Here is a 12,959-nt window from a genome sequence, read left to right on the forward strand (position 1 = left end):
CTGGGCATGGAACCCTGGACCTCCTAGATGGTAGACGGGGAGCCCAGTTGCTTGAGCCACAGCCACTTCCCCCAAGTGAGGTTCCTAATTTTAACGAGGTTCAGCTGGTCGCTTTCTCTCCTTCAGGGCTGGGCTTGTTGTGGCCTGTTTAAGAAGGCCTTGCCAGCCCAGGGTTGTCAAGATCCGTGCTTGTCTTTCCTTCCAGAAGCTTCACTGTTTTGGCCTTCGCATCTCGGACCGTGATCCACCCGGAATTAGATTTTGTGTTTGGTGTGAGGTAGGGGTTGCGGTTCTTCTCGTGTGTGTGAACTCCCAGCCGTCCCAGCTCCGCCTGCTGACGCGATCCGCTCTTCCCGCTGGGCCGCGGGCCTGCCTCCATCCTAAATCTGGTGTCCGCCGGGTGGAGGTGTGTGCTGGGCCCTGGGCGCAGTGGCCTTGGCCCGTGGCCGCAGCCTGACGCCCACAGCACACGTCTTGGTGCTGACGCCCCTGCCGCGTCTGCAGGAGAGCCCATCGCCCGAGTCGGTCGGCGGGATGTCTGGGGCATTGGGAGCAGCACGGCCAGGCCCGAGGTGGGGGGCTGTTTACGGGGTTTTGGTGGAAGAGCCCCAGGCCTCACCGCAGCCCCAGGGGCCAGTGGGGGAGCACGGCACGGGAAGACGGGCGCGGGAGCTTGTGCGGAGGGAGCCTTTGAACCCACATGCAGTGGGAAGCTGTCAGAGGAACTTGAGTGCAGGAAAAACCTCTGTTTTCTCATCATTTATCTCAAGAGGCTGCGAAATGGTGGAGGACACCCGGCGGCCCCAAGCTCCGTCTCGTCTGCGGGCCGTGGGGCTCCCCGAGGCTGCGCTTTAACAAACCCCGCTGCGGAGAAGCAGCCGTCTGAGGCCAGGCCCGGGAGTGGGGTGGACCTGGGTTTGGATCGTGAATGAGCGTCGCTCCCAGCTCAGACGCCGTGGGCCAGTGGCGGCCCCACTCTGAACCTCGGTTTCCTCCTCTGTAAGAGACGGGGTCGTGAGTGACAGCTGGGCTGCTGGTTGGGGGGCGGCTTGGGGGCTGAGAGGCGTGGGTTCGTTGGCAGTGCCCGGTCGGCAGGTGCCGCCGAGGCCCTGCTCTGGGCTCACGGGGGGTGCGCCTTGCTGCCCCCCCTCCCCCACGGGCAGCGCTGCGGGCCCAGACCTGGCTCTCCACGACCTGCAGGATCGTCGGACGGGCAGAGCGTCCAGCCGCTGGGACGAGGGCGCCTGCACGTGGGCGGTCTTGACCTCTGATCTGTGACCCCAGTGAGGTCTGTGGGGCGGCTCCAAACAAAAGGGAAAAGGGAGGTGAAGGCCTTGCGCTTCGGCCCCAGACCTGCCTTGTGACATTTCGAGGGCGCCCGGCCGCGGAGGGAGCAGACGAGAGCCCGGCCAGGGTGGGGGGCTCGGAGGACAGGACCCGGGAGAGGGACGGCGGCAGGCCTCGGCCATGCCGGCCACTTGCCCCCAGAGCCTCAGTGTCCTCACCCCGGGAGGCGGGAGGGCGGCAGGGGGGAGGGCGTCCTGAGGCTGGGGCTGGATGGGGGCCCCCGGGGCTGGTCCGGGGCGCGCTCCTGCTGCAGCCTCGGCAGGCGGGTGGTGCCGACCCCAGGGGCCCGGGCCCAGGACTTCCCGGCTGAGGAAACGGCACGTGCAGGGGCCTGCGGTGGGCACGAGCCCGGCGAACGCGGGGCGCAGCCAGGACAGCGGCCGCCAGAGCGAGCGAGGCGGGCGGGGGGAGGTGGCAGGGGGCTTCAGGTTCAGCACAGCGGCGGGAGGCGGACGTGGCCCAGTGGTTAGGGCGTCCGTCTACCACACGGGAGGTGCAGGGGTCAAACCCCGGGCCCCCTTGACCCGTGTGCAGCTGGCCCATGCGCAGTGCTAATGCGTGCAGGGAGTGCCCTGCCACGCAGGGGTGTCCCCGCGTAGGGGAGCCCCACGCGCAAGGAGTGCTCCCCATAAGGAGAGCCGCCCAGCGCGAAAGAAAGTGCAGCCTGCCCAGGAATGGTGCTGCACACATGGAGAGCTGACACAACAAGGTGACGCAACAAAAAGAGACACAGATTCCTGGTGCCACTGACAAGAATACAAGCGGACACAGAAGAACACACAGCGAATAGACACAGAGAGCAGACAACTCGGGGGGGGGGGGGGGGGAGAGAAATAAAAAAATAAAAACAGCACAGTGGTGAGAGCAGCCAGAGGGTTGAGGCCCAGAGGGCCCGAGGCGCTTGCCTGGGGCTGCCCGGGTGGGCCGGGGTAGAGGAACCTCTGGGACTGGCTGTGATGCTTCCCCCAAAAGACCCTCCTTCCCACAGCCTCGAGAGCCCCGGCTGGGCGAGAAGGGGCAGCGGAACGTCCCCAGCCCAGAGTGAGCCCCCCGCGCGCCGGGCGAGGCCCTGACCAGGCGGCGAGTCCTTCGCGGGAGGAGAGGCCGCCGGCCCCGCGGCGGAGAGCAGGCCGAGGCGGGGAGAGGTCCAGGGGCCCGCTCGGGACGTGCCAGGGGCTGCCCGGGCCCGCTGCCCCCCGCCGGGCGCTGCCGGGCGCCGGCCCAGGTCTGCCAGCCCACAGCGGCCCCGCGGGACACAAGCGCGGGGCGGTTGCCAGCCTTTAAAAACACGGGAGAGAGAGTCACACAAAGCCCCCGACCCTGGTTTCTCGCGTCAGCCGGCGGACCCGGCCACCGTGGCGCGCGTCCCCGGCGTCGCCCGTCTGGCTCTGCCGGGGCCGCTGCAGGGGGAGAGCCGAGAGGGCGGGCCGTGGGGGGCAGGCTCGCGGGCAGACTGGCGCAGAGCCTTCCCTGGGAGCTGGGCGTCTGGATTCCCAAATGCTCAGGGCTGGGTTCGCTGCGGTGGTCCGTGAGCCCTGGCAGTTCTGGGGGCTGAGCCTCAGTTTCCCTCCTCTGTACAGTGGGGAGACGGTGGAGTCCAGCCACTACTGAACGTTTATTGAGCGGTGGTTACATCCCCGGCCCTTCCCTGAGCTGGACTCATTTGATCCTCATACGGGGAAACTGAGGCCCAGGGAGGATAAGTGACTTGGCCGAGATGGCGCCGCTCGTGGGTGGCCGAGTCGGGGCTGGAACCTGGGCAGCCGAGCCGGGCTCTCCCCGGGCCTAGCGAGTTCGCAGAAGATTGCGCCCCTGCCTGTCTCGGTGGCGTTCTGCCAGGGGTCTCACCTGGGCAGGGGGCGTCTGTTTTGGGCTCTTAGCCCGGGAAAGGCTCCCTGTAGCCACCTTGTGCGGTGCCACCATTTTACAGACGGGAACACTGAGGCCCAGGGGATGCCTGGCCGGTGTTCCACCCACACCTGGCACTGAACTTGTGGGACCCAGAGCTCCCCGCTGCGCCCTCCGCTGTGGCCGGGAGGGAGAGGAAAGGGGGTGCCCCAAGGAGTCTGTCCAGGAGGTGCCCCAAGGAGTCTGTCCAGGAGGGAGTGGCTGGTCCGCAGGGGCGGGGCCTGCAGGGCCTCAGAGTGGCCGGAAGCCAGGGTGAGGGTCCCAGCCGGGCGAGGGTCCCAGCCGGGCGAGGGTCCCGGCCGGGCAAGGGTCCCGGCCAGGGGGAGGGTCCCGGCCGGGCAGGTGTTCAGAGCCCGCTCGGCTCCTTTCAAGCTGGGAGTCCATGGGCACCAGACTTAGCCTTGCTGGGCCTCAGTTTCCTCATCTGTAAAACGGGGGGTGGTGGCAGCGCCCGCCTGTGGGGCCGTGGCCACAGCGCGCGCTGACTGGGTGGCTGGGGGCAGCGGGAGCCCAGGCGTGGGGCGGCCCAGCCCTGCACCACAGAGCCGAGCCCAGCGGGGCGCAGCGGGGGCTGGAGGTTTGGGGGGGCACCTGGGGGGCGCCGGCGGGGGTCTGCCAGGAACTGTCCTGTCCGGCGCGCGTGGCCCCTGTGGTGCGTGCACACAGTAGGTGCCCCGGCAAGCTTGGGTGAGGCTTCAGGGTAGGCGCTGCCCTTGTACCCACTTCACAGATGAGGAAACAGAGGTTTGGGGAAGCGAGAGGAGCGGGCCGTGGCCCCGGGGCCGGGCGGGGCGGCTGGGGCTGCGGGGAGCCCCCCGCCCGCGCCCCCGCGTGTGGGAAAGAGGAAGCAGAAAGAAAGGGCCGCGGCCGCCAGGCCTGGCGGTTTCCTCCCGGAGGCCGGCGTGGGAGGCGGAGGCCCAGGCCGGGCAGGAAGCAGCGGGCAGGCGGGGCGCTCCCGGGCTCCCCCGGCGCCAGCCGCCCGGGCCCCCTCCTCCAGGACGCCCCCCGGCCCCGCCGCGGCCCCGCGCGCACGTGGGGGGCTCCTCCCGGGCGGGGGGCTCCGCGGCCGCCGGCGTTCTCATGAATTGAAAGCGGCCACCGCGAGCCCCGCGATGGGGACGCAGCGCTGACGCCACGTCCCGGCGAGAGGGGGGCGCCTGCCCGCCCGCCCCCTTCGGCTCGGCCGACCCCCAGGTCCCGCAGGGCCCAGGTGTCCTGGGGCAGGTGGGCTTTCGGAGGCTCAGCGGGTCCTGGTCCCCGCTGTGGCCCGGGGGTCCCCGCTGTGGCCCTGGGGGTCCCCGCTGTGGCCCTGGGGGTCCCCGCTGTGGCCCTGGGGGTCCCCGCCCCCCCTGCGCCCGCAAGGGGCAGCCCAGGGCCTCGCTCTGCGCCCTCAGGGCCTGGTGGGGGGGGGGCGGGCTCCCTCCCTCCCTCCCTCGGGGCCCCCAGCCGCCCACGGAGCCGCCCCATCTGCCCCTTATTGGGGTGCCGTGGAAGAGAACTTCTGAAAAACTGCTTTGCCGCTTAGAAGAAACCCCCAACCACGGCGAAACCGCGGGCAGATGGTATCGCGGCGCTTCCTTTCAGCTCCAGTTCTCTGAATCCACAGGCCAGAAAGTGCCCCCGAGGCGGCGGGGCCGCGGGGAGGGCGGCGAGCTCGTCATCGCCCACCGCGGCCCCGGGGGCGTCCTCCCCTCTCCCACCCCAGGGCTCGGCGGTCCTCAGCTTCTCAGAAGTCCACGGTCTTGTCTGTCTGTCCCTCTTGGGAGGACGGTGACGGTGGGGAGGTGCTGGGACCCGGTCCTCGCCGCGGAGTTGTGGGCTTGGTGGCCGGGGGGGGGCAGGGTCCGCGAGGGGCGGGCCCTGCGGGACAGACAGGGCCAGGCTCGGGCTTGGACGCCGGGTCAGTGGCTGTGAGGCTCTGGGCAGAGACCTCGGCCTCTCTGGACCTCGGTCTCGCGTTCTGGAAGACGGGAGGCCGAGCGGCCGTGAGCCCCACGCAGGCAGGGGCAGGGCCTGGCGCCGAGCGTCCCCGCCCGGGGGCGGCAGGAGGGGTCCCGCGCCCAGCGGGGGCCAGGCACCCCGCGGGGCTCGGCGGGGTGGACCCTCGCGCCGGCCCGGGCGCCAGCTGTGCCCTGGGGGCGGCGCAGGCTGCGGCTGCTGGAAATCCCCCGCCCACTTCTTTGTGAATGGAAAAAGGAAACCAAAATGCACAGGAGGGCTCTGCGCTCTGAGCAGCAGCCTTTGCGCTTCCTTCCCCAAGGCAGGAGGGGCCCCTCAGCTTCCTTCTGGGGCCCCACACCCCTTTTTCCTATCGCCCCCCTGAGCTGGAGAGGCGGCCGCTGACTTCCTCCGCTGCGGATCTCGCTGGCTGCGCGGCCCCCGGCCCCCCTCCCGGCTGGTCGGCCGCGCTTGAGTCCCCACGAAGCCTCTTTGCCGGGAGCCCTCTGGAAGCGGGGGCCCTGCTTGGTCTCATCTAAAAGCGTGACGTTTTCTAGGAAACTGCCTCTGCTTGCTGAGGGCCTCCACCTTTGCGTTCCTAATACTTGAGTTTTTTTGTTTGAATTTTTTCAATTAATAAAGCTTGCACAGAAATTATAGAAAATTAACTTAAAAACAACCTATATCTGGAGAGACCCACCATTTCCACTTGGGCAGATGTCTTTTGTAATCTTTTTTCTCCCCTGGTGTTCTTTGCTGAAATGTTCCTCCAAAACTGAGGTCCTCTCAGCCATTAATTTGCTAATCACTCAACAGTTTTCTCTGCAGGCCCTGCTGTGAGCCAGGCACATGTCTAGACCCTGGAGATGGACAAAAATCCTGCCCTTGTGGGGCCAGTATTCTTCATACTACTTTACCTTTTTTTTTTCCACTTAACATGTCTTGAATATTTTTCTCTATTGAATATTTTTCAAAGGAGCATGTGTATTACAGGATGAACGGTATCCCATTTTCACAGATAGGCCTTGATAAATTGATACAGCCCCCACTATTTTCTAGACACTCCCTCCCCCCCCCCCCCCCAATTCTGGTCATTTCTAAGTTTTTTGCTAGTACAGATAACCCTGTGGCAAACATCTTGCATATAAATCTTGTCCATCTCTGATTATTTCCTTAGGCTAAATTCCTAGAAGGGGAAGTGCTGGGTATAAGGGTTTATGTGTGCTTCTAATAATTCCCACTGTATCTCTTTTTAACAGCTATATTGAGATATAATTTACATACCATAAAATTGGCCCATTAAAGTGTACAAATCAATGCTGTTAGTAAATTTAGAGTTGTGCAACCATAATCTAATTTGAGAACATTTCCATCATCTCAAAAAGAAATCCTTACCCATTAGCAGTCTTCTCCATTCTCCACATCCCTGCCCAAAAAAAGAAAACCCTCGCCCAGGCTCAAGGAACCACAAATCTACTTTCTGTCTTGCCTACTCTAGACATTTCATATAAATGGGATTATATAATGTGACCTTGTGTATCTGGCTCCATTTACTTAGCATCATGTGTTTGAGGTTCATCCATATTGTGACATGGATCAACATTTTTAAAAAACTGCTGAATACTACTCCATTGTTTAGCTATACCACATTTTATTTCTCTCTTCATCAATTGATAGACGTGGGTTGTGTTCTCTTTTTGGCTCCTATGAACAATGTTGCTATGAATATTTGTATACAAGTTTTTGTGTGGACATATGCTTTCATTTCTCTAGGGTATATTCCTAGGAGTGGAATTGCTGGGTCATATTTAACTCTTATTTTTAACCTTTTGAGGAGCTACCTGTTTGCCACTTTACATTCTGACCAGCAGTGTAAAAGGGTTCCGATTTCTCCACGTCGCCAGCAGCCAGCCCTTATTTATTGTCTGTCTTTTTGATTATAACCCTCCTAGTGGGTGTTAAGTGTATCTCATTGTGGTTTTGATTTGCATTTCCCTATTGACTAATGATGTTGAACACTTTTTCATGTGCTCGTTAGTGATTTCTAATACTTTTGCTATATCCTTTTCTAAATAGCTTTCCAGAAAAGTTATACTCATCTTTTTCCCACAGTGGTGCCAGCATTGGTTATTATTTTAAAAACCTTTGCCCACTAACTTGGTGAAAACTGGTTCTTTTGTCCTTTCTGATTATGAGCAGGATTGACCATTTCTTTCCAAAATTTTTTTTTACATAATTCACATAAAAATCAGTTTTAAAATGTACTATGCAGTGGTTTAAGTATATTCATGATCATCACCATGATCTAACTCCAGAAATTTCTGTCACCCTAAAAAAGAAACCCCATAACTATCAGTAATTAGTCCTGATTTCCCCCTCCCTCCAGCTCCCAGCAGCCACCCCAGTCTCCTTTCTGCCTCTAGGGATTTTGACTGTTTCTCTCCGGTTTCCTGGTCATACACATTTTTTGGTGACTTCTCAGGTCATGTACTTTGCATGCTTTCTCCTGCACATGCTACCTTTTCCTCACTGATTTGCAAGAGCTCTTTATGTAGCATGGACATTACCCCTCTATCACATGTTACAAATACTTCCCTAGTTTGCCATTTGACTTTTCTGTTGTTTTTTTCTGAGTTTCGTGGCATATGGAGATTTTTAAGTTCTGAGCAGTAAAACAGTGATCTTTTCCTTTATGGCAGGGGTTCTTAACAAGGGGTCTATGAGCTTGAACTGAAATGAAGAAAAAAAGTTATTCTTGTGGGAATGTGTTGGTGCGATTGTGATGTATTTATGAAATAATACACAGTATAGTGGGGACTGAGTGAGGGGTCCATAGTTCTCACCTGACTGGCAAAGGGGTCTGTGGAACAAAAAAGGTTAAGAACCCCTGCTTTATGGTTTCGATGTTTGCTTTCTATGCTTAGAAAGGCCTTCCTCACCCTGGGATCAGATCAGTTATTAGTTAGGTTTTATTCCAGTTCTGTGTTGGTTTCACTTTTCACTTTTAATTATTTAATCCAGCTGGCTTTTATTCTTGTGGCTGGTGTGATTTCCTGTTGTTGTTTGATGTCAGTGAGATGCTGGGTGTAAAGGCAGATGATATAGAAAGCACTCACTAAACCGGAGCTAAAGATAGCAGCAGTCACCCAAGGGCGGGTGACCCGCTGTGGTGCTGGGCAGAGGCCGGGGCTCTGTGACCTGGCTGGCCCTTGGCCTCAGCTCCCTTCCCCATCGGCCCGAGGCTCTGCTCAGCTGTCTCGGAGGGCATCAGCCCTTTGGCAATGCCGCAGCCCCCTCCAGCCCCAGGGGCCCTTGCCTTCACCTCTCCTTCTGAATCATCGTTCTTCGAAGGCAGATGGTGGCCGTCTGGAGCCCGCTCCCTTCCACTCTGTCGGTATGATCCCCCAGCCTGAGGCCGGGGAGAGGTTATCTCTTAACCACAGCTTTTTCCACCCTTGTCTGGGTGTCCGGCCCTTCACCCAGGGGCCTCACCCTGAAGGGCGCCCCCAGTGATTCTGCATTTGCAGCAGAGCCAGGGGCGTCGGCACCCCTTCAAGCTCCTGAGGGGCTGGCCAGCTGTTCCAGCAGATGCCATGCAGACTCGACCCCGGTCCCTCAGCTCCTGCAGGCTCAGGCGGGCCCTGTTCTGCTCTTCTTGGTGGCACCTTGCTTAAGCGTTTGTAAAAGCACACAGGGCACACCCTGCGCAGGGGAAGGCTCTGGAGGGGCAGCAGCCTGCCTGGCCTCTCCTCGCTGAGGGGCCTGGACTCGTGGTTTGGTCCCTCGGGGCCATGGCTTCCCTTGCCTGGAGGCACTGGCCACGGCCTGGCACGCGCAGTCCAGGGTGCCCTTGGGACTGGAGGAGCCAGGAATGGCACTGCGAGATGAAGGTGTGGAGCCGGGACAGGCGGGGCTGGGCTGAGGCGCCGCGGGGGGCAGGGAGGATTCCTGGCGGCCGGCTGGGAGCAGGATGTGGTCTCAAGGCGTGGGCTGCTTGGTGGCAGCTGGTTTGCAGTGGGTGGTGGAGGTGGGGGGGGCTATAACTGGCCTGGAGTGGGGTCTGGCTGGGCCCTGCCCCACACCCCAGGCCGGCCGGGCCTCCTGGGTGCCATGCTGAGCACTGCCCGGGCAGGGGGCAGGGGGCAGCTTCTGCTCGGATGCGGCAGTCCAGCCTGGCTGGGGCCTAGCAAGGCAGGTGGCGCCGCGCAGCCCGTGACGGGCGCTGCTTCACTGATGCTTCACCGCAGCTCAGCCCCTGGGTCCGACACTTTCTTCACCTGTCCCCCGAGAACAAAAGGTTTTGACTAGGAGCGGTGGTGGCCTGAGAGGAGGCAGAGCGTGGGTAGAGGTGGGGGAGGCGGCCGGGCTGTAAGGGTGGGGCCGTCGGCCTCCCCTCCCTCCATGCCCTGCTTCCTCCTAGGTGGCCCTCACCGTCCCTCTGGAGCAAATGCTCGCAACCCCCCAGCCCTGGGTGTGGCCCCCCAGGCCAGCCTCAGTGGGAAGTGCCCTCCATCCCCACAGCTGCCCGGGCGGGGGCAGATGGGCACCCCCCACACCCACCTGCTCGGCAGATCAGGGTGCCCGCAGCTGTCCCCCTATGGGGGTCTCTGCCTTTGGGCGCTTGTCCCCACTGGGGGAAGGTTGCTACAGTACCTGAGAAAGGGCTCTGTGTCCCATCACTGACATTTTGTCAAGGTGGGGGTGGTCTCTGGGTGGGGACTTTGTGTCTGTGTCACTGATTCCACCCGAGGTTGTTTTGGACATGGGGGAGCACTTGGGGACTTGAGGAGCTTGCTCTGCCCCCACGTGCCTGGGCCCCAGCATCTCACTAGCTCCACGCAGGGTCTCCTCAGAAGGCAGGCCCCACGCGCCGCTCCCCAGCCCCACTCGGTCTCTAGCTGTGTGAACCCGGGGCGCCACCTGCCTGGAGGAGGGAAGCAAGGTTGAGGGGACTCTGCCTTATCAGGGTTGCTCTATCTGGGGGTTGCCTCACTCACCCCGTCTGTCTCTGCCTGTCTGTCCGGCTCTGGGGAGGCCTGTTTCCGGGTCAGCTCAGATTGCCTCTCAGTCTGTTTCTGGCATCGAGAGGCTCTTGCTTGCCAGGAAAGGGTGTGTGTTTGTGTGTGAGGGGGCTGACTTGGCCAATGTGGCTTTTCTGGAAGTTTCTCCCCACCTCCTGTTGTGTGTGTGGGGGGAGGGCATGAGGCAACAGAGGGCAAAATGATTTTTCAGGGTCCCACAGAGGGCAAAAAGTGGCTGAAGAAGGCATTTGAAGGGCTTGTGAGGGCAAGTGTTGGACTTGGGGTCCTGGTTGGGAGCAGAGTGAGGAAGTGACCTGTAGCCAGTGGCTCCAATGTTCGTTCAGCCCTGGGAACTGGCTCACTGCCTGGAGTTTTCCCCCAAAGGAGCCAGGCAAAAAGGGGGGATGAGATAACTCATTTGTCCTCCCCTTCTTCCTCTACTCCCAGGATATTTGAGGGTTGGGGGCCCCAGCCAGCAAACCACCCATCTACCCATCCGATAACCCTCCTCCAAGCATCTCCTTTGGGCCATACCCAGTGCTGAGCCCCAGCTGGGAACAAGACTTGGTGTCCCATCCTCATAGGAACTCCCAGTCAGATGGTGGAGGTAGCTGCATCATTAGGAAGTTATGGCCCAGCCTGATGAACTGCATGCTGAGGGAGAGGCATAGAAATCTCACCTACCATGACTGGGTGGTATGGGTAGGCTCCCTGGAGGAAGGGACATTTTCTTTCCTGAGACCTGCAGTTTGGACCAGACAGGGCCTCTCCACCTGCAAAGGTCTGGTGGTGGGAGAGAGCATGGCGTGGGAAGAACCAGGGGGCTGGATGGTGGCCAAGTGCTATGGGCTCTGGGCCTGACTATGCAGATGAGGTCCAAGCCTCCAGCTCCAGGACTGGGTGGGGTCAAGTGGTTTTGCCTGTCAGGTCCTCCCTCTCCCTGCCTACAGCATGAGATCGATAGCAGCACTGCTCTGGGGTATCCTCTCCCGATTCTCCCCAGCCCCTCGCCCTGCTTCAGGTGCCCCTTGGGGCTCCCACAGCCACCTGCACATCCTCCTTCCTCACCCTGATCACCCTGCCTTGAAGGATCCCTAACAATCCTCTAGTGCCCTCACTGGAGTGGGGGTTCTGCGGTGGGAGGGGGCACACGTACCCTGTACCCCCAGAGTCCCCAGCACCCAGAAGGACCACTGTATCTGCTGTAGAAATGCGATTGGGCACCTCTACCCCATCAGGCTCTGTGCTCAGTGCTAGGGATGCCGCAGCAACCAAGACCAGCCTGCTGCAGAGCCCTGCGCTCCGTCCAGGGTAGGAGATCAAGGGTTGCTGTGCGAGGGGGACGGTGTATGTATTTAGACACTGCTCAGGAATGGCCTCCCTGAGGATGTGATATTTGAGCTGAGACCTGACTCTGAGGAGCCAGAATGGAGAAGTGTGGGAACTGCCTTTCAGACAGAGAATAGCAAGAGCAAAGGCCCAGAGGTGGGAGCATGCCTCATGTCTTTATGGGACAGTGGAGACCAGTGTGGCTGGAACAGAGCGAGCAAGAGGCAGAGGACAAGGTCAGGGAAGTGACAAGGACCAGACAATACAGGGCCTCAAGGGCCATGGTGAGAGCTTCTGCTCAGTGAGATGGGTTCCACGTGGGAGTTGGGCAGAGGAGGGATGTGGTTGGACTCTGGCTGGTGTGAGGTGACACACTGTAGGAGGCACAGTGGAAGCCGGAGTTGTGCAGACAAGTGATGGCGGGGGCCTGGATTCTGGAGCATTGGGAGTGGGGTTTCAGGATGTCACTGTTTCCTGGCCTGACCACCCCACAGTGTGCGTTGGGGGTGCCAGGGCAGCTACCCGAGACTTGACTCTGGGCTGCCTGGCTCCTGACTGTTGTCCCCGCCCCCAATGGGGATGGGCTGCACCCTGCTTAGCCTTGCCTCTACTGAGTATAGATGCCAGCAGGTTTCACAAGGATGGTGTTACAATGCTCATTTCTGAGACCTTTTTGAAATATTTGAACTCCAAGCTCACATGCCTAGTACACAGTAAATGCTCACTAAATGGTGGTGGTGAAGGGTATGTTAGCGTCACTGCTGGCCACAGTAGACTCTGTCATCCTGTTTTGGCTCATACTTTGCAGGCCCCTGGACGTCTGCTCTTGCTCCTCCCTGGGCCTCTGGTGTCTGTGTATCCAGTGAACACTTACAGACACTTATTCTGTGCCCTGGCAAAGTACACAAAGGTGACAGTATAGCAAGCAGGACTTCTGGAGCCCATGGTCCATGGTAGGAAGACAGCTGTGGAAACAGACTCTGAATCTGAGCCAGAAGAAGAGACAATTTAGAAAAGCCTCCCCAGAAGAGGGGCTCCTGAGCAGAATGAGCATTGCTGAGACTGGATTCTCAAGGCCCTGTCTTCACCCCCACTGTGGGCCTCTCCCCAAGAGCTTCCCACACCCGCAGTTCCTTTTAACCATTCCTTGCCTAGGTGGCAAGCCCAGGAGATGAGAGCCACCCTGCTGTCCATTTTCACTGGCTGGTAGGGAGCACAGAGCCACATTTGTGGCAATCGAGACTCTGTGGTTCGAGTTGAGTTGTTTCACTCTTTCCTCTCTGGTATCCCTATAACCTGACCAAAATATTTTTTGGAACATGTTTTTTTTTGTTTTTATGGGTTGGCTTTTTTATATCGATCAGTAAGACTTGAGCATTTTCCATGACAATTTTTCAGCTTTCCATTCCTTCGTTC

At 60.0% G+C, this 12,959-nt stretch overlaps 1 protein-coding gene across 1 annotated transcript in view; it reads left to right on the forward strand.

Annotated features, from left to right (window-relative positions):
* The window catches only part of SH2B3 (SH2B adaptor protein 3), a 33,524-nt gene that overhangs the window by 12,563 nt on the left and 8,002 nt on the right, over positions 1-12,959 (forward strand).

Source organism: Dasypus novemcinctus, chromosome 19 (assembly GCF_030445035.2).
Source record: "Dasypus novemcinctus isolate mDasNov1 chromosome 19, mDasNov1.1.hap2, whole genome shotgun sequence".
NCBI lineage: Eukaryota > Metazoa > Chordata > Mammalia > Cingulata > Dasypodidae > Dasypus > Dasypus novemcinctus.